Here is a 20,996-nt window from a genome sequence, read left to right on the forward strand (position 1 = left end):
CTCCAGCAGTGCAGTGCACCTTATTTATGAAAATAGACCAGAATATAGACGTTCATTGACAGTGCGCCTTATAATTTGCTTCGCCTTTTAGTGCAAAAAATACAGTATATTAACCAATAAAGCAAAGTTGACCAAACAAAACATAAAACAGCATTAGAACAGAGATTCACGGTTTGTCGCGTCCATGTACAGAGCTCTCATTATTCCACTATATTAAGGTAAATCCAGTTTCCATTTTAGTGGCAACCACTTTGCACTTTGTGCTCTTTCTTTCTGCAATATATAAGCCGTTGGTTTGCACCACCTTCATTCACTTAAACTCTCATTTTTTCCATTCTCTCATTCTCTCTGTTTCCGTGGCCCTCCCCTCGACTCACACCTGACCCTCTTTCATTACTGCTTACTATTAGTCCAGTTAATGAGAGAGGGTGCTCCAGTCACCCCCCAGCCCCTCCCCCCACCCCCCAGTCTTTTCCTTTTCTCTCTCTTTTCTTTTCTTTCTTTCGTTCTTCTTCTTTCTTTGACCCTCGTCTCACATAACAAGCCCATTTTCAAGCATCCCATTCGGAGGCACTGTCAGATCATTACGTTTAGCACTCTGTGTGTGTAAGTAAGAGTAGTCTGAGAGTGTGCATTTGTGTGGGTGGGTTGGGTTGGGTTGAGGGGGGGTGTGGGGGGCTATAAGGAGGGTCATACCTCCCTGTCAACCCTCCTTAAAAATCTAATAATCCCTCTGGCCTAATGGCCCTCCACCTCTAAAGCTCTCCCCTTTAGACACACATGGGGAACACTTGAGTCGGGGCTGCACTAAAAGGAGCATTTTCTCACCTTATTGTTCCAATGCTTTCTTTTTCCTTCCTTCTCTCTCTCTCTCTCTCTCTCTCTCTCTCTCTCTCCCTCTCTCTCTCTCTCTCTCTCTCTCTCTCTCTTTCCCTCTCTCCCTCTCTTTAGCTGCCCCCTAAGAACCACAGTGACAGAGTGTTACTCCAGAGCAGGCAGTCAGCAAAAGGAGAGATTAAGGCCACACCGGGTTAAGACAACAATATGGGGGAGCACTGTGTGTGTGTGTGTGTGTGTGTGTGTGTATGATGACTGGTAGACCTAAAGGTGTACCCAGTCCTCACAGACTTCGTTCAGTAATGGTTATTATAGAGCTATATGCCTGCAGACTTATTGTTTACAGTTCTCTAGCATGAGCTCCCTCCTCTGACTGGCAGTGTTTGCGATTCAGAGTAATTGCGATTTTATCTTTTTAATGTAAAATATCTGAAAACGCTACTCATTTCTTACCATCATTACTGGCGACTCCCACAGACTGTCGTGTGCATATTTCCTATAATCAGCCAGCACTAGTTGGTAGGTACATACAGTAGGTTGGTTGGTTGACAGGTAGGTAGATAGGTAGGTACATAGGTATGTCCGTATTTACATAGGTCAGTAGGTAGATAGGTAGGTATGTAGGTTGGTAGGTTGGTAGGAAGGTTGGTAGGTACATGGGTAGGTTGGTAGATTGGTAGATACATAGGTTGTGTAGGTGGATAGGTAGGTATGTACGTAAATTGGTAGGTATGTTGGTAGTTACATAGGTCAGTAGGTAGATAGGTAGGTATGTAGGTTGGTAGATTGGTTGGTAGGTTGGTAGGAAGGTTGGTAGGTACATGGGTAGGTTGGTAGATGGGTAGATATGTAGGTTGTGTAGGTGGATATGTAGGTAGGTAGGTATGTACGTAAGTTGGTAGGTATGTTGGTAGGTCAGTAGGTTATTAGGTACATAGGTCAGTAATTAGGTTGATAGGTAAGTACGTAGATTAATAGGTTGGTAGTTAGGTCAGTAAATAGGTTGGTAGGTACATGGGTTGGTAGATGGGTAGATACGTAGGTTGTGTAGGTACGTAAATTGGTAGGTATGTTGGTAGGTCGGTAGGTTATTAGGTACATAAGTCAGTAATTAGGTTGGTAGGTAAGTACCGAGGTTAATAGGTTGGTAGTTAGGTCAGTAAGTAGGTTGGTAAGTACATGGGTTGGTAGATGGGTAGATATGTAGGTTGTGTAGGTACGTAAATTGGTAGGTATGTTGGTAGGTCGGTAGGTTATTAGTAACATAGGTTAGTAATTAGGTTGGTAGGTAAGTACGTAGGTTAATAGGTTGGTAGTTAGGTCAGTAAGTAGATTGGTAGGTACATGGGTTGGTAGATGAGTAGATACGTAGGTTGTGTAGGTGGATAGGTAGGTATGTATGTAGGTACGTAAGTTGGTAGGTAGGTTTCGTAGGTCGGTAGCTTATTAGGTATATAGGTCAGTAATTAGGTTGGTAGGTAATTACATAGGTTAATAGGTTGGTAGGTAGGTCAGTAAGTAGGTTGGTAGGCACATGGGTTGGTAGATGGGTAGATATGTAGGTTGTGTAGGTGAATAGGTAGGTATGTATGTATGTAGGTATGTTGGTAGGTCGGTAGGTTATTAGGTACATAGGTCAGTAATTAGGTTGGTAGGTAGGTACGTAAGTTAATAGGTTGGTAGGTAGGTCAGTAAGTAGGTTGGTAGGTACGTAGGTTGATAGGTCCATGCATCGGTTTGAACTTGGCTATTATGGGAATTATGGGAAAATTTGACTGGTGCAAAAGTATGGGATAGTGATGCGAAAGAAGATATGTTCTGCAAGCACGCCACAAACAGAGTCGCCTGAGGTATGCAAAATGATAAGGATGCCTATACTTTTGCACTGGTCAAATTTTGGTTTAATGCATATTGCACATTTTCTGTTAGTACAATAAACCTCATTTCAATCCTGAAATATTACTGTGTCCATCAGTTATTAGATATATCAAACTGAAATGAGACTGTTGCAAACACCCAAATATTTAGAACTAAAATGATTAAGATTAATAGGGGTGCCCAAACTTTTTCATATGACTGTAAATAATTGCTACTCACTTGATCCAGACTCTGATTTTTGTGTTTGTTTCGTGTTTCACTAATCTTAGTTTTCCACCACAAGTTCTTGGTTTGTTTGTTTGTTTGTTCCGTTTATTTATTTATTTATTTTTTTAATACTCACAATTGCGTCCGCTCTTCTCGTCTCCTTCCTGCTCCAACCTGACAATAATAATAAAAACTAAAAGTGTATTTTGACCCAGGCTAGTAAACTAGCAACAAGCTAACGTCATGCTAATCCATGATGCTTTACAATGATAATACAGTATGATGTGATAAAATTTAAAAACAGAAAATTAAAAAAATTGTTAAATCCCGTATTTCTTTTAAGATACAACTAAACCCACCCATGCTTTCCTTTGGAGGCAGTGTATCTGTGAACCCCCCTCAGTTAACAATCTTCTCTCCTAACCGCCGCCAGAGTGGGTCTGTGTTTTTCAGGCCCGGCAGCCTCATTTAGAACACGTCGGCGAAATTAATGCGGAACAAACTCGGCAGTAACCGAGCCGACTAATTTTTGCTCATTTCGCGTGAATTATTAATGCGGCAGAAATATACCATATGCTCCCGCCGGAGTCACGCACATCCATCCTGCCGCGGGAATTGCGCCTGTTTTTCAGTGAAAAAGTAGAAAGAGCTTATAGTGGTGCTTTAAAAGGGCCGCGTAACTTATAGCGGTGTGTTAATCAGAGATAAATCAGAGCGGCGTAATTACACTCCCAGCAGCCCCAACAGCACCGCCGCCCAGAGAGAGAGAGAGAGAGAGAGAGACCCCCACCACCTGAAAGTCTTTATTCAGAGATCATTACACCATTATACTACTCAATACTTACTTCCACACGCAGAGAAAAAAAGAGAGATAGAGAAAGAGAGAAAGAGAGGGAGGAGAAATGAGGTAGAGCAAGCTTATTAACGCTTATGTACAGTATGCAGGTAAGTAAGCCAACTCAAATGACTCGAATGGGCTGTAAAATCAACACGAATGCAGAGCGTTTCCACAGCAAACCTACATTTAAGCACATGCAAAACCTCATTACCATACCTAAACCCTACTGTAAACAGGAACACACACACTGGAATTTATTCAAATGATTAACGGGGTAAAACTCCACCAGTTAAGTTTAATCAGATTAATAAAGAATGGCTCGTTTGTGAGCTACACCCACACAGCTAAGCAAACTCCCAGCGATTGAACCGAAAACGTACAGAAGAAGCCGTTCTCCGCGAAAAAAACCCTGTTTAAACCAAACCAACAAATCAGGCTTTTCCTGATTACGTGTAAAAAAAAAAAAGGCCCATTCAGCCGTCATTAATTTAGTTAATTGAGTCATTTAGTTGTGTGGTGAAGTAATAAATGCGCAAAACATAATGAATTTCAATAAGGACAACATTTATTAATTCCAGTAAATTAGCTCACGTAGATTATAATTAAATGCGAGTAAATTACATAAAGGCAACTTACATGAATCACGGCAAGCGATTTCCTTAAATCATCCCAACAAAACCCAACACTGGAGTGAACTTAGAGATTGTTTGTATTTGTTAAATCAGATAAATCTACAGGGCTCTCAAGTTTTGAAGTGAGATTGGCGGGGGGGGGGGGGGTTATTCGGGGTTGAGTTGGTGATGGGTGCGCGCAGTTTTTCTTTAGTTCTTTAAGGGGGGGTGGTCAGTTGTTCACTGACGTGTGTTTCAGAACTTTCGAATCGGGGTAGGTCTGCCTAACAACAGAGCGAGCTATATTCTGATTGGCTCAATGAGAGTACATTATCATTTACAGCTGATGGATTGGCAAGCGTGAGAAATACCATGTGTGGCGTGAGAACACTGGATATATAATCTCGAGATTATAGAGACTGGAAAGAGATTACAAGCAAATATGGTTTGTCTAAACCAGTGGTCTCCAGTCGAAAGTGGAAGTGAAAAAAAGTAAAAGGTGAAGTGACAGTGGATGAAATTCCAATACTCAAGAACTAAATGCCTTAATTTTAAATGTTGGGGCTCTCCGGATTCCACCAATGAGGTGTGGAGCTACTTCAAGCCTGAATGACAATCTAAAAAAATGTATTTATCTGAATAGTACAGAGAATAATACACCCAAAGTCCATTTCACACAGGAGTTCTCCTTTAATATGACCTACTGTCTATCCTACCGTCGTCTGAAAAGTCACCCAAAAGAGCAGTGCTTCACGAAAAATTTCAGTTTCATCTTCTCCAGCGTCACAGGAGCTTTCAAAGAGTTCCGGTAAAACTGTGACTTCATTGTGTTCTATCTAAATATAAAACTAAAGTCCTCATATGTGGACATAATCTTTCTCAGAAACTACACCATGGAAAAAGATCATTCTTTGTTTTTACACTAATCAGGTGCCAATTAGCAAAATAGAAGCAAGAGTTCAGATCTTGTGAGGTTAAACGTGCATCACAAGCTTGAAAAAAAGTTAAGTTACGTAGCAGTTAAGTTAGAGGAGGACACTGCACAAACTGCTCTCCAACATGGATGACGTGATGATGGTCAACCATCTTCTTCATGGATCATAGGAGCAGTTTCAGTGGCAGTTTATTGTCCCAGAGTAAAGAAGAAGTGTAAAAGCGGAGAGGGTGCGCATTTCTAGCACAGAAAAATGGGCAAAAGTGTGTAAAAGCGGAGAGGGTGTGCATTTCTAGCGCAGAAAAACGGGGCAAAGAGTCTAAGAGCGGAGAGAGTGCGCATTTCTAGGGCAGAAAAAACAGGGCAAAGAGTCTAAAAGCGGAGAGTGCGCATTTCTAGCGCAGGAAAACAGGCCAAAGAGTCTAAAAGCGAAGAGGGTGCGCATTTCTAGCACAGAAAAACGGGCCAAAGAGTCTAAAAGCAGAGAGGGTGCGCATTTTTAGAGCAGTAAAACGGGCCAAAGAGTCTAAAAGTTGCCGTAATGAAGGAGTTTAATATTAAGAGACATCATGAAATTAAACATCAATTTGAAAAATCTTAGTTTACACAACACTGTCAAAGTTAGATAAAGATAGTTAGTCAAGTAAAATGGTGTGTAAATGAAATAATCAGGAAAAAAGTATTATTTAAAGTGGTATATTTTATTATTTGTTTTATTACAGAGTCTGTGGCCAAAGTTTGGACACCCCTGCCTTATAAGGTATAGTTAATATTTCAATTCTCAGTTTAGAATCTTCTATTAAAGTCTTCTATAGTCTTTTATTTCTTACTGTGCTACCCCTATTGTCTATCTATCTATCAATATATCTATCTGAAGTTTTTTCGTTAAATTATGTCAAATTTGATTTTTTTTCTCTGTTTTTCTGTGTTGTTCACATTCAAAAAGAAACTAAACATGTGTATAGCAAAACATGTGTAATTGCAATCACTTTCCTGGAGAATTATTATTTATTTCAATGATTTCAATGGTGCCATCAACACTTTTGGGCGAGACTATACATATTTTAACTACAGTAGATATAAAATCTGCTTGCATGTACAGGTTGTACCTTCCACTTGTGCTGTTGATGCCTATATATATATATATATATATATATATATATATATATATATAAAAAACATTTCCAGCAAAACTACCCAGCCGATTATATATGGCTTTAACAATGTCCTGCAGTAATGCAGTGTAATGCAGTGTAATGCAGTGTAATGCAGCATGCGGGCACATCTGATCTGGGCCTGTAACAGTGGGCCTGTGTAATGACAGACTCGCTGCTTAACAGAAATAACACCGGGACAGAACCGCAGCAAAACAGTAAAGCAATGGCTCTCTTACTTCAAGTGATAGGCGTTCACTGTGAGCTATGTGCACGCTTCAGAGAAATGATCGTACTGCTAAGCAGGAGAAAGAGCGGCTCCCCGCCGTGAGTCATTGGGAAGTGTAGCATGAGCGGCGTGGCGGAATGCCGCTGCAGAATGGAAGCCCGGAATCTCATTTAGCACCGAGGCCGGCGTGGTCATTTTTAACCTACTCCAGCGTGATATAGTGCTGCATAGGTGGGTTGTTACACAGGTACGTTTTTGTTTGCTCATAACGCGCCATCTATCTCCGGGACGAATTGCTAATCCTCCGAGTCATTTAGGAGCAGTCAATCACGTAAGAATAGCTAATGACCTACGGGCAGATTTCTAATATCGGTGTCATATTGTTATATTGGTAATATCATAATCACTCGGCTCCGAGCCTAAGCGCTCTGGAAGAGAAGGGGCACCACCTAGTGTTAAGGGATGATACATTCAATCCCTCTTAATAATACCACCAGCAGCAGCAGCTGAAGGAGCCAGACCATCATCCAGACCATGATGATGCATTGAGTCGCCAGCCGTGTTCTGACCAGTATTGTGTCTTTATGGTCTTTACGGCCGTGAGGGGTCTGGCATTTTTCCCGGATTTAGTACAACAGCACACAAATGGAGAAGAAGAGCCCGCATGCACTAAAAAAAAAAATTAAAAACATGATGCGTAAAATTTACTTAAAAAAAGTTTCACAACTTTCTGCATTTGCTTTTTTTTTTTTAAGTAAATTTAATGTCAGATAAATTTAAGTAACTTCAACTCGGTTTCAAGATTAAATGTTACATAGAGTAAATAAGTGAACTGAACTTCAGTCAATTCTTTCTTTTTAGTAACCTTTACTTCATTTATTTTTACTAAATCAATCCTTTCTTTTAGTTAACTTTACTTCATTTATTTTTACTAAATCAATCCTTTCTTTTAGTTAACTTTACTTCATTTATTTTTGCTGAATTCTTTATTTTAGTAAAATTTACTTAATATATTTGTGCTGAATCAATCCTTTCTTTTAGTAAACTTTACTTCATTTATTTTTACTGAATCAATCCTTTCTTTTAGTAAACTTTACTTCATTTATTTTTACTAAATCAATCCTTTCTTTTAGTAAACTTTACTTCATTTATCTTTGCTGAATCAATCCTTTCTTTTAGTTAACTTTACTTAATTTCTGCAAACTAAATATTATCTAATTACAATTACTTAATTTATACAATATTACTCATAATAATAATTTATGATACAGAATATATTATGATTCCTGAAATGTAAATATTTTTAGTTAAAACACACATATTACACTGTCTCAACACATGGACGGCATGTAATACATTCTTTTTAGCATACTAGAAAATATACTAGTATACTAAATGTTTCAATGTGTGTTTTATCTAAAAATATTTAAATTTCAGGAATTATATTATATTATGGGGGTGTAAAAGAGTCGTGATTGTGTTGCCAAGATAGCAGTGGGAGCAACATCTGACTGTTGGCGTCTATCTAGGTAGTATTCATTCAGTGGAGCACCTGTGTTTTGCATTGCCAAGATAGCAATACCTGCAGAATAGCAGAAGTTTACCTAAACACACCTTATTATGGGACCACTGCATTCATCGGCGTTGATATATTCACAAGCACTGTTGCTATTTAAAGGACACGGGCGCAATATGTGAAAATAGACTGTTTGCAGGATGTCGCAAATATTGCGACGCACCTTGTGCAGAGTGTAAGGTAGGATCCTCACTGTTTTATACCTCTCTTTTTTCTTAAACACACACACACACACACAAACAGTTGCTGCTTCCATGTTGCATACTTTTGCAATGTTTCCTCTCCTACTTGGCTTCTGTCATTATCTCAGCCCCGCCGCAATTTGTAGGTAGTGGGTTCTGATTAAACAGTGATTTTGAACATTTTAGTTTGGCAGGAATACCGCACTGCTCCTAGACGAAATGCAATCCTGTGCATTGTGATTTTCCTTTGAACATTCGCAGCACCACACAGTGGAATACAATGCAGTTTAAGGGGGTTTGTGTGCAATTTGGACATAAATTCAGTGTTTGGTTTTGAAAATGTTAATTTTGGTGTATTGATTTTTCAATAAAGTAATAGTAATAGTGGTTTTGCATTTCATTTTGTCACGTGTTCTGCATGTTTGTGAGGAAAAACAACGCATTTTGTGAAGTGAATTTACATTATTCCGCAGTAGTGAGTGTTTGCTTTTCAATTTGGCATTAATTCCTCTCCACAGATTCCATTATTACAGAGAGAATGAAAATCAGTACAGGCCAAAAGTTTGGACGCACCTTCTCATCCAATGCGTTGAGAATATTTACATTGGAGATTCTCACTGAGGGCATCAAAACTATGAATGAACACATGTGGAGTTTTATGTACTTAACAAAAAAATGACCTGACCTCCACAGTCACCGGACCTGAACCCAATCCAGATGGTTTGGGGTGAGCTGGAGCACAGAGTGAAGAAGGCAAAGGAGCAACAAGTGCTAATAAACACCTCTGGGAACTCCTTCCTTCAAGACTGTTGGAAAACGTTTCATTTCAGGTGACTCTTCACCTCTTGAAGCTCATTGAGAGAGTGATGCCAAGAGTGTGCAAAGCAGTAATCAGAGCAAAGGGTGGCGATTTTGTTAAGAAACTAGAATATTATATTTTATTTGTGTAGTTTTTTCACCTTTTTTTGTTTTTTGTTAAGTACATAAAACTCCACATGTGTTCATTCATAGTTTTGATGCCTTCAGTGAGAATCTACAATGGAAATAGTCATGAAAATAAAGAAAACACATTGAAAAAGAGAAGGTTTGTTCAAACGTTTGGCCCGTGCTGTAATTCACGAAGGACAATCTGTGTTGGAATTTATTGTGTTGTTTATTGTGTTATTTTTTGTATTGATTGTTAGATTCATTAGTTTATTTTTTTTTTAATCGATTGACAGCCCAACTTGTTTGCTGTCATTAGATCAGTATGTTAAAAGAGTGAGTGCCCCGTGCCCCGTACCCCATGCGTGCTCTTAGTTTGAATTACGCAGCGTGTATAAGTGAGTCGCTCAGACACTAATAAAAGAATGTTAGCGAGGCTAAGCCCACAGGAAAGCGAAGTATTTCCTGGTGACAGCAAATGCAGAGGGTTTATTGTGAACAGCACCAGGGTTGTTTGCATGTGTAAACTGCATTTGTTTAGCAGGCCAGAGCAATGCAAAGTGACACAGCTCGCACAAGCATTGCACAATAACAAAAGCCTGGCTATTTACCTGGAACTGACTTGGTGGCCAGCGGTTGTCAAACCATCTATTACTAAGAACTTTTGCAGATAGGAAAATGACAGTGAAATTTGTTTTGCAGGATTTGATCGGCGCAGAGCAAGAGTTCCTCAAAACAACAACCCAGACGAGAGTTATGTCAGTTAGCGTGGAGGAATTTCAATTTCTACTTCCTCTTTTTAATTATTCAGAAGGCCCGACGCATACAAATTAATTCTGAACATCAAACAAACTGTGTATGTCTGATAATACTTTTGTAATTAATGATATAAAGATAGTGGAACTTCGTGAATTGATTAGAAAATGTGTATGATTCTGTATGATTCTGTTATTCATCAATATGCAGAAACTATTATCAATTATTTGGTATTTGGTAATATATATATTTTTTTTCTCACAGGGTTCTGTTTTAGGTTCTATAAAACTGAAGTGCGAATAAGAGAATGGCAAACTACTACTGAATGTTGGGATTATGTAAAGAATAAACCCAAAATCATTTAGTTATTTTATTTTATTTTATTTTTTGTATATTTTTTAAATAGTAGTATTATTATTTTTTTTTTGAAGCACCACATTCGAAAAAAGTCCAACTTGTGATACAATCATAATATGCAAATTAAATCACGTTTTTCAAAATAAAGCACTATTTTACTGTAAGAAACCTCCTTATTTATTTTCTGACTTTGCAATTTGGGTGTTTAATTAAAGGCACACTATGCAACTCCTGTTTTTTTTTTTTCTTTTTTTTTTTAAGGCTCCTACCTCACCTCCGCAAAACACATTTTTCTAAAAGCCACAATGACTATAATGTTATTTTAAAATGTTAGTGTTAAAAAAATTGGGATGCACTAGGCTGCTTTCTGTTTCAGCTGCATATATGCTCATTGAAAATGAATGTATTTTGGTACAATGTAAATATATTAAAGAAAAAGAAGCTAAATTTTACTGTTGATAACAAGTGTTTGTCTTGTAATGCTGTGCTCTTTTTCCTTCATGGATAAATAACCGTCCTACAAATAACTTAATTTTAGTTTCATCAGCCCACACACAGCACCTTACTCCAAAATGAAGCTGGCTTCTCCAAATGTGCTTTAGCTTTAGCATACCTCAAGCGACTCTGTTTGTGGCGTGTGGCTCAGAAAAGGCTTCTTCTGCATTATTTACTCTCCCATACAGCCTCTCCTTGTGTAAAGTGCTCTGAATAGTTAAACGATGCACAGTGACTCCATCTGCAGCAGGATGATGATGTAGGTGTTTGGAGCTGGTCTGTGGCTCTGTTGACTTTGACTGTTCTCACCATTCTTCTCCTCTGATTATCTGAGATTTTTCTTAACTAGAACTGTGTCTGTGGTTCTTCCATTTTTTCACTATGTTCCTCACAGTGGAATCTGCAGCTGAAATCTCTGAGACATTGAGCTTTTTGTATCCTTACTCTAACCCATGATGTTGAACTATCTTAGTTTTCAGGTTATTTGAGAGTTGTGTGTTTTAAAGGCTCTCATGTTGTCACTCTACAGAAAAGATGCAAAGAGGAAGAGAAAAACTTGAAATTGGCTCTTTAGCCCTCTCTCATAATTGGATTGGACCTGTGTATGTAGGTCAAGGGTCAGTGAGCTTACCAAACCACTGTTGTGTTCCAATATTTAGTGCTAAATATAATCAAATTGATAAAATCACAATTTAAATTGCTTAAATTAATGCACCTGCTTGACTCAGTTTAGTTTATTGCACACTTTCTGTAAACCCTATAAACTTCATTTCACTTCTCAAATATCACTGTGTTCATCTGCTATAGGATATATTTAACTGAAATTGCTGATCTAAACAACCAAATATTTATAAAGGAAAATCCTGAAAATTATCAGAGTTGCCCAAACTTATCTATGTGTTCATTATCTATGCTGATGCTAATGTCAGACATACTGCAGATTTTATATGCTTTGTGGGTCCAGTGGGTCATGGCTTTCTCTGTCTAAAGTGAGGTAAATTTAAACAGTCATTGTTTATAATGTGATCTAACCTTTACTCTTATTGTCAGCAATAACATTTGCATTGACCCTTTATAAGCCGTTCCCGAGTGACACCGGTATGAATTGTGTCATGGATACTGTTGGGCGGGGCTGTCTGCAGCTTATTCAGAGAACAGTGGAATGTGGACAGGCGATGCCCCCGGGGTTTTAGAGTGAGTCACGCTGTGCTCCTGAATGAGGGATGTAAATGATCATATGTAGCACACCTGAACTGTTAGCTGTCAGACGCGACTCAAGTGTGTCCAGAATACCTTAGCACTACCCTAATACACTCTCCAACAGAGTGACACACACACACAGGCTGGGTACAAGCCATTACTAATTGGGACATCAAACTATGGGAAAGGAATAAAATGTGTCTGTAACTTAAAACACAAAAATTCTAACTTAAGCAATTTACAACTTCCAAATTTTAAAACTGGTAGAGCTAATAGCACAGATTTGTGTTCTAGCTCTATGAACTAGGAATGAACTACCATTTAACTGCCATAAATATATGGTAATTTATGTCATTTGTTGGTTATGTTTTGTTAAAATAGATATTTCTTTATTTAATTCATTTTTAATGTACTAATTAGAATTTCACACTTCTGCACAGTGATAAAAATCTTGCGTCTGGACTGCAACTGAAAAAAAACAGGAGAATCAGTGAGTTTTAAGGTTTTCTCAATCACGACATCGCGTTCAGTAGCTCCTCCATTTCCGCTCCCTGTTGTGTTTACGTGGATCTCTGAGGAAACCCGTGCCCAAAGTGTAATTTCGATGCATGGCAGTGGACAAAGGTGGTGACAAAACTCGCCAAAAGATGTGCGTCCGGGCTGGACTAAAATTACCGGAGGACCACGGAGTTCAGTGAATAACAGCAGGTAATTCAGCCTGTAATTTCCTCACAGAGGACGTCTGAGAAAAACACATACTGGAAGGGAATAAAATCACAGAAGATCCACCATAAAAGAGAAAATTACCCCAGAACCCCCTGAGAAACTAATCCCGCCCAGACAGGGCTTTAGAGCAAAAAACACATTTATGTCCTTTCTAAATGGATTTGTTAACTATTTGTTGGCAACAAAGGATTGGATGCACATGTTTTTTTTATCCATGTTAGTCCTGATGTTATCAGTCTGCCTGACCTTTCGAATTCTGCGGATCACATGACGCTACCGCGTTCAAACTCGCCAAGCTTCTGATTACTCCCACCTGGTCCTGTTAGTGTATATACCCCTCTTTTTCAGTAGCTCCTCACTCTGGTATGTTATTATCTATTGCTGCCATTTTGATTTGGACCCTGCCTGCCTGTGACTACCCCTGTAAGTCTAATCCCTTTATTAATAAACTGTATATTTGGTATATGCGTGTGTTTGGTATCTGGCCAGTGTGACAATCCACTACTCCCACAATTTTTATAGTTTACCCAAATCTGGAGTAGTGTTCCCGTATAAAATTTAGTTAATAATTAGCTTAAAGCTTATTAATTACAATGGCTTCTAAACACACATTTAATGGACAAAACCCTCCCATAAGAATGTATTAAAATGTGTTTTAAACTTTTCTATTCCTCTACTGGTCACAGTTATTAATTTATAACCTTCAAATTTGGTACTCTTTATGCTTGATGAATCGATCTGATGCAGTTTTTGTAAAATGATTCAGTCAGTTGTTCAGTTTACCACAAGTGATTGGGCTCATGTGTGTCCTGAACACCTGAGAGCACATCACGTCACTTCACGTCTGCTTTATCTGAGCACTGCTCTATTACACTCAGAGCCAACAGAGCCACACACACACACACACACACACGCAGGCTACACAAGCAGTACACTGCATGGGTGCAAGTCGAGGCTAATTGGAACATCAAACAAGCAGCTTTTAATTGGCAGTGAGAGAAAGGGCGGGACAATAGCGGCTCACTGCTCAGATCAGTGTCTTTGTGTGTGTGGATGAAAAGGTCAAACCCCTTACAGTAGCCCACCACGCTCCTCTCTTTACACACAGAAAGGGAAAGCGCACCTGCTGTTTTCAGCCGAGCCGGCCCACCCGAACCCCCCGGCAGCGAGGTGCTGCTTTGTGTTTATGTTTTTGTGCCTGGCTGAGATCGAGAGGGCCATTTTAAGCAAAAAGAGAGGTCAGCACGCACACACACACACACACACACAAAAACACACACAAACAAAGCACCCATGCTTATAGATACAGGAAATAAATTCATGACAGATTTGACAGATTTTTTATTAAGGTTATTTTTATTTGTATGATTTGTATTCTAATTGTTATTATTGTTATATATATATATATATATATATATATATATATATATATATATATATATATATATATATATATAAAGAAATATATATATATATATATATATATATATATATATAGAGAGAGAGAGAGAGAGAGATGTCACTTCATGCAATTAATCTGAAAACTTGAAAACAAAAAAAAGTTTAACGCAAATGAATCACTTTTAGGGTTCATACACCCTTTACAAGGTAAACTTCAAGCACTTTCAAGGCCTATTTTCAAGTTTTTCCAGCACCTTTCAGCTTTGGTGAATTAATGATAACGTGCTTGCAGAAATGGCTTCTTTCGCATCACTCTCCCATACAGCTTCTCCTTGTGCAATCGCTGTATTGTTGACCGATGCACAGTGACACCATCTGCAGCAAGATGATGCTGCAGGTCTTTGGAGGTGGTCTGTGGATTGTCCTTGACTGTTCTCACCATTCTTCTTCTCTGCCTTTCTGATATTTTTCTTGGCCTGCCACTTCTGGGCTTAACAAGAACTGTCCCTGTGCTCTTCCATTTCCTTACTATGTTCCTCACAGTGGAAACTGACAGGTTAAATCTCCGAGACAACTTTTTGTATCCTTCCCCTGAACAACTCTTCCACTTACTCCCCTTTTCTGTCCTCCTCTTGCACTACCTCCTCTTTCTCATTTTCCTCTTCTTCTTCCTTTTCCTTTTCTGCGTGTTCCTCATGCTCTTCCTTCTCCTATTTTTCCTGTTGCTTCTTCTCGTATTCCTCTTCCTCATCCTCTTCTTTTTTTGCCTTTTCCTTCACCTCCTTTTCCTCTTCATGCTCTTCTTCCATTTATTCTATTATTCCTCCTGCTACTCCTCACCCTCCTTCACCCTCACTCTTTTTCTTATCCTCATCTTCCTCTTCTTCCACCTACTCCTCTTACTCCTTCTCCTTTCTTCCTATCTACTTTTCCTCATCGTTTTCCTCCTCCTATTTTCTATTTCCTCCTTCTCCTTCTCCTCTTTTCCCTAAATCACTTCCTCCTCCAGTACGAGTTATGGCCTCGCGCTGCCGCTGCTGATGTTATTCAGGCATGAGGGGATTTATCTGGAAATTATAAACCTGTTCAGAGTGGGAAGTAACGGCCCTTGCGCCTCAGCAAGAAGGACGAGCGGCTCCGGCCGAATAAAGTAAGATAAATAAAGAGAACAGGGGAAATAAACAAAGCACACATATATCCGGGTGGTTTGTTTTTGGGGCAGAGCTGAGTTTTTCCTGCGAGCTGTAGAGTTTGCGTTTGCTTTATGTGTGAGCTTTATTTCCACACACAAATCTGTGCGGCTTTTTTTCTGCTGGATGACGGGAAAAAGAGAAAACAGCAGGAAGTGCAGTGAATCTGAGAGAGGAGAGGCTGTACATCATCCATAAAACATGGGGTCTCCTCAGGACTCCTCCAAGGCTAGGGGTTAGTTACCCTGGCTTTGATTCATTTGTGAGTGTGCCCCCCCCCCCCCCCCTAGTTTGGATTCAGTGGTTTCAATACAAAACAAAACAAAACAATTGTATTAATGTATAATGTATAAAAATGAGTAAGTTGTTTGCTATATTTGTATAATATGATTATGTCTAAGTTTTTTTTTTTTCACCTTTTAGAAAAACATTTTTTTTGCACTATAAGGAGCACCTTATGATAAGGTGCACTATCAATAAACATCTATTTTCTGGTCTATTTTCATACACAAGGCGCATCGGATAATAAGGTGCATTTTATGCGACACTAGTAACTAGTAGTAGGAACAGGGGTGTTGCATATTTTCCTTCTATTTCAGCAGGTCTCGCCACCTGTAAAGCTAATATAAGTAAACAAAAATGTAACACTTACAAAAAAAAAACATTTCAGACGATCCAACGAGCACTGGATGTTAATCTACACAGATTTCTCTCTTGAAAACTGTTTATTTAGGTGAGTAAAGCGCTTCAGTTTATTTACAGTAAGTTCAGATTCACAGATTTCCACTAAAGCTGGAGCATTAGCGGCTAACCGGTTAGCGGTTAGCAGCTAACGCCACCGGACAGAGCTACACTGAGGAACCCTGAGTGTTCTGGTAAGCCAGAGCGATAATAGTTAGCGGTTTGTCCTAAGTAGCTTGTTTTAACATGGTAAACATGCAGGCTACAGGCTGATATATATATTCTTCTAAAGAGTGAAAGAGCTAGCACTGTGGTTAGTGGCTAATGCAGCTGCAGCTAGTGCTAGCAGCAGGCTACAGGACTCATATATGATAATACTCACCTCGGAACGGCCTAAGAGCTGGCGCTTAGTGTGGTTAGCGGCTAATGCTAATACTGCTTGAGAACTGAACTGAAACTCCTGTATATTGCTGTTCTTCAGCAGAGTGACTTTACTGCTCCTTACAACCTGACTGGTAAAATTCATACATAAGGCCCACTTTAAAAGGATTTTAAGTGCGCATTATAGTGCGGAAAATATTAATTATAATCTGTTTATTTATGAAATTTGTCTTTATAGGTATGTAGCTATTATTTGTCTACTCTTTCTCTAGTTTATATTTAATCTTATAACAAGATCTATCAAGATTTATCTTTAGAAGCTGGGAGATATTTACACTTTAAAATCCACTTATATTTTGTGAACTATCATGTCACCTGTGTGGTGTTTAGATGATTTAAAAAACTTACACAATGGGTTGAGTGTAGAATTTATTCGTTTAATCCCAGTCATGGAGCTCGCCATCAGCTGCCGGAGTCTTGAGAGAGCACAATGGGCCTTACTCTCTCTGAGTGGATAGATAGATAGATGGTGCTCTTTCCCCCTCATTATTTCTAGGGTGATGTCGATCAGCACAAGGCGTCTGTGAGCTGATGTATCGGAACCGAGCCGCTGCGCTTTTCTTACGAACGCGTTGTGATGCTAGCAGCAGTTCTAAAAGAGGTGGTGGCTGACTTCACATGTATTGGAGGAGGCAGGTGCTAGTCTTTACCCTCTTTGTGTTATAGCATCACTAGTGATCTGGTGATGGGGAATAGGTGGGACAAATGGCCTAGCTAAATTGGTATTTCACTACTACTAAATTACTTTAAGGGTTATTGTAGCACTTTTAATGACAGATTATTAAGGCCCTAGGCTCAAGGTGTGTCGCAATGCTCTTTGCTACATCGTAAAACACACTCATTATAAATTAGGAGAATTAGTACATGCCTTTTGCACATTTTGAGCCACGCAAGGCATTCTTTTTGTACCCTCATGATACTAAAGATACACAGACACGCCCTAAATCCAGCTGCGTGATTCGTAATTCACCGATGGGCAATAGATCCCTAAAAAAGGACCCTCAGGATACTTTTAATATTACTGTCAGAGTACCATGTGACACTTGTGATACTGTACTGTGGGCTACTGGCAGGATAACAGAAATTTAATTTAAATCTGAATATGTTGAATTTTTTTGTGTGTAAAGCTTTTTTCGAACCTTGGTGGGCATTGTCCTAGTCATTTATATGAGTGAAAAATACAATACAAAACGTGGCACGTGAGCGTGTGAACTGCTTGAAATGTACGTGTCTCACACACACAATGCGTGAGACTTGAGAGCCCTACAGTAAGAAGGCTGTAATGTTATTGATATCTCTGTTCTTATGAAATTTGAATAACTATGCTGAGGACAAAAAAAGGCACCTTAACTTCATAGATGTGCTAGTTTTTTTGGATGTGCTAATTGAGCTGCTAACGTGTAATTAATAAATTATTATCCCAATTGGTTGGGGGGGGGGGGGGTGTAGACCCTACAAGACCCCATCTCCCACCCCAACCCCCTCCCCCCCCGCATCCCATCCTCTTTTCTCTCTTCTCGCGCAGCCAAATGCACTCTGTTCGAGACCGCCAGCAATTAGAGCGAGGGCCCTTTTTTCGCCGCAGCCTCTAATGAAAAGCTTTTATTAGCGAAACCCGCTAGCCACAGTTAGCGGGCGAAATTATGGGTCATTTTTGCGGGAAGCCCCGGGCCCCCGGCTGCCATGGCTGCATTTAGATAAATGACTCGCATTGGGGCCGTGCCAAACAGGCGGCGGCTGGGACATCCATCTCTTTTATTTAATACACAAACCCAGCAGACAGCGGCTTTTATCTATCTATCATCGTTGCGCGCGGCGGCTAGGAGAGCGGATCAGATCTGTTTGTCCATGGAGTGATTGAAGTCAGTGAAAGTGTGCGCACACACTAACACACACACTAACACACACACACACACTAACACACACTTTCACATACACACACACACACACACACACACGCAGACCATTTCGAAGGCTGTTGCGTTTAATATGTACCGATACATGGCCATTAGCTCTGTTAGAGCAGTGTTGATCGAGCAATACTGTCTCACTACAGCTCTGCCCCATGGTCTCTCGCCCATACAGTAAGCTGATTGCTTGCGGGTGTAATTACAGTGTTTTACTCAGTGGGCTTTGTTTGATATTAGTGGTGTTAGTGATAGGCCTATTGCAGCTGTCCTACAGAAAAGCCATTGGGGTACAATAGATGGAGTGGGCCTGAAAATGCTTATTCATCCATGTAAAGTGCAGGCCTCAGTCATCCTGTGGGCTGTATGTATGAACGTCAGCTCACTGGACTGGCATTGAGAGCATTATCCTGTATCATTACAGCCATTCAGGATGGTGAGACTTATAGGAGACGTCTGTCTGATACCTGAGATATTGTTCTTTTATAGCTATGATATAGAACTTTAGTCTAGAAGCCCAGATTTCCTTGATGCTTGCTGTCAGCTCTTCTTTGTTGTTGGGTCTGTTGGCCCGTATTTTCCTCTTGAGAAAACCCCATAGTTTCTCAATGGGGTTTAGGTCTGGCGAGTTGGCTGGCCAGTCAAGCACTGTGATGGCATGGGCATCAAAGCAGGCTTTGCTGCTTCTGGCAGCATAGGCAGGGCTGAGGTCCTGCTGGAAGAAGAAATCTGCATCTCCATACAGATCCTCAGCAGAATGAATCATGAAGTCCTCTAGTAGACTGTCGCTGTGATCTTGGATTTAAGAAAGCAGAGTTTATCAATAGCTGCACCACACATTGCACTCCAAATCATGACCGAATGTGGATATTTCACACTGGACCTCAAGCAGGTTTCTCACCAATGTTCCTCCAAACCCTTTGAAAGTGTGCGCGAATGAAAGGCACACTTTACTGTCATCGTAAAAGAGGACCTTAGACCACTGGCCAATGGTCCAGCCCTTCTTCTCCTTAGACCAGTTGAGACGCTTTCTACGTTGGCTCAGGTTTAGATGTGGCTTGAGCCGAGGAACCCGACAGTTGTAGCCCATCTCCCAGATGTGTCTGAATGTGTTGGTTTTAGAAGCTGTGACTTCTGCCTCAATCCACTCTTTCTGGATCTGCCAGATTCTTGAATCTTCTCTTTTTGATAATTCGCTGAAGCTCACGGTCATCTCTTTTTCTGGTGCATCCTCTCCTGCCATATTTTGTCCTTCCACTAGACTTTCCATTGATATGCTTGGACACAGTACTCTGTGAACTCTGTGGCCATGTTGTTATGTCTGCAGTCCTTCCCATATTGAAGCAAACCAAGAAAATGTAACCAAACTGAAGCTATTAAATGACACCTGGGGAAACCTGTGCAGGTGCTTTGAGTTCAGTAGATGATTAGCGTGTCAGACTCAGTTTAAAACATTCATGCCCTGCAAATTGTTTAAATTGTGGGACCTGAATCTACAATCTATGAAAGTGAAACTCCTGGAATGGAATTATGTAAATAAATCAACTTTTCTATGATCTTTTCATTTTTTTGGAATAGGTCTGTCTGTACACACTGTTATCAATAAAAAAGGGAAAAACAGACAATTTTAGCTAATTAATTAGGCTACTTAATATTGGTCTAAATTGGTCTCCAATAGAGTCAGAAACCACTACATTAAACCTTATTAACATTATTGAAGAACCTTACATGGTTTTCAGTCAGGGTTCTAAAGTGTGTGATGCTAATCAATCAGTTTGCTTGATGTTTTTTATTTATCTATGCTAAATCAATATCTGCATCTCCTAAAAGCTAAAAGATGCAAGCTTTGGATACCGAACATGTCTCGGCTGATTGTGTAGATTTGGGGGAAGGGGGAAAATGGTGTAAATTTAATTTCTAACTGAACAGTCGCTTTTATCTGGTGGGAATTAATGCCACTCCAGAAGCTGATGGAGATGAGCACAGGAGTCCAGTTGCCAGGTTGCGGACGCTCCGCTATGCGTCGCCTCCGCGTCTTCGGCCAGACAAAAAAAGCCAAGCAAGTGGCCGAGCTTTCATTAGAGCTCTTCCTCTGATCTCTCTCCATCGCTAATGAAGGAGGGAGGGACGGCGTCGTCGGCCGGCGGAGAACAATCGCGGCGCATTCTCGGCCCTCGCGTCGGGCCGGGAGTAATGAGTGACACATTGATCGAAATGCCTCCAATCGCAGGGAAACCGCGGCTGCTGTGACTGCGGCCCGCAATTACAGCATTCCGGGCATAGCTCCAGTTTTGTGCGGGCGACTTCGGGCCCGGTTTCTATTTCTCCTCCCCCTCTTCCAGCCCTCTGTACGCTCTCTATTGTGCTCCGCAAGGGTTGCCCTGAACTGTCTGCGCCCAAACCGCTGTTTACTAACCCGTTCATTTGCCTCGCGCATGCAGGCCTACACTTCCAGTCACAGATTTCCTTAGC

General features: G+C 40.1%; 1 pseudogene; it reads right to left on the minus strand.

Annotated features, from left to right (window-relative positions):
• Positions 1 to 19,767, minus strand: part of LOC111191398 (kelch-like protein 10) — a 115,596-nt pseudogene extending 95,829 nt beyond the window's left edge.
• Between the last annotated feature and the right edge of the window lie 1,229 nt (positions 19,768 to 20,996).

Source organism: Astyanax mexicanus, chromosome 14, assembly GCF_023375975.1.
Source record: "Astyanax mexicanus isolate ESR-SI-001 chromosome 14, AstMex3_surface, whole genome shotgun sequence".
Lineage (NCBI taxonomy): Eukaryota > Metazoa > Chordata > Actinopteri > Characiformes > Acestrorhamphidae > Astyanax > Astyanax mexicanus.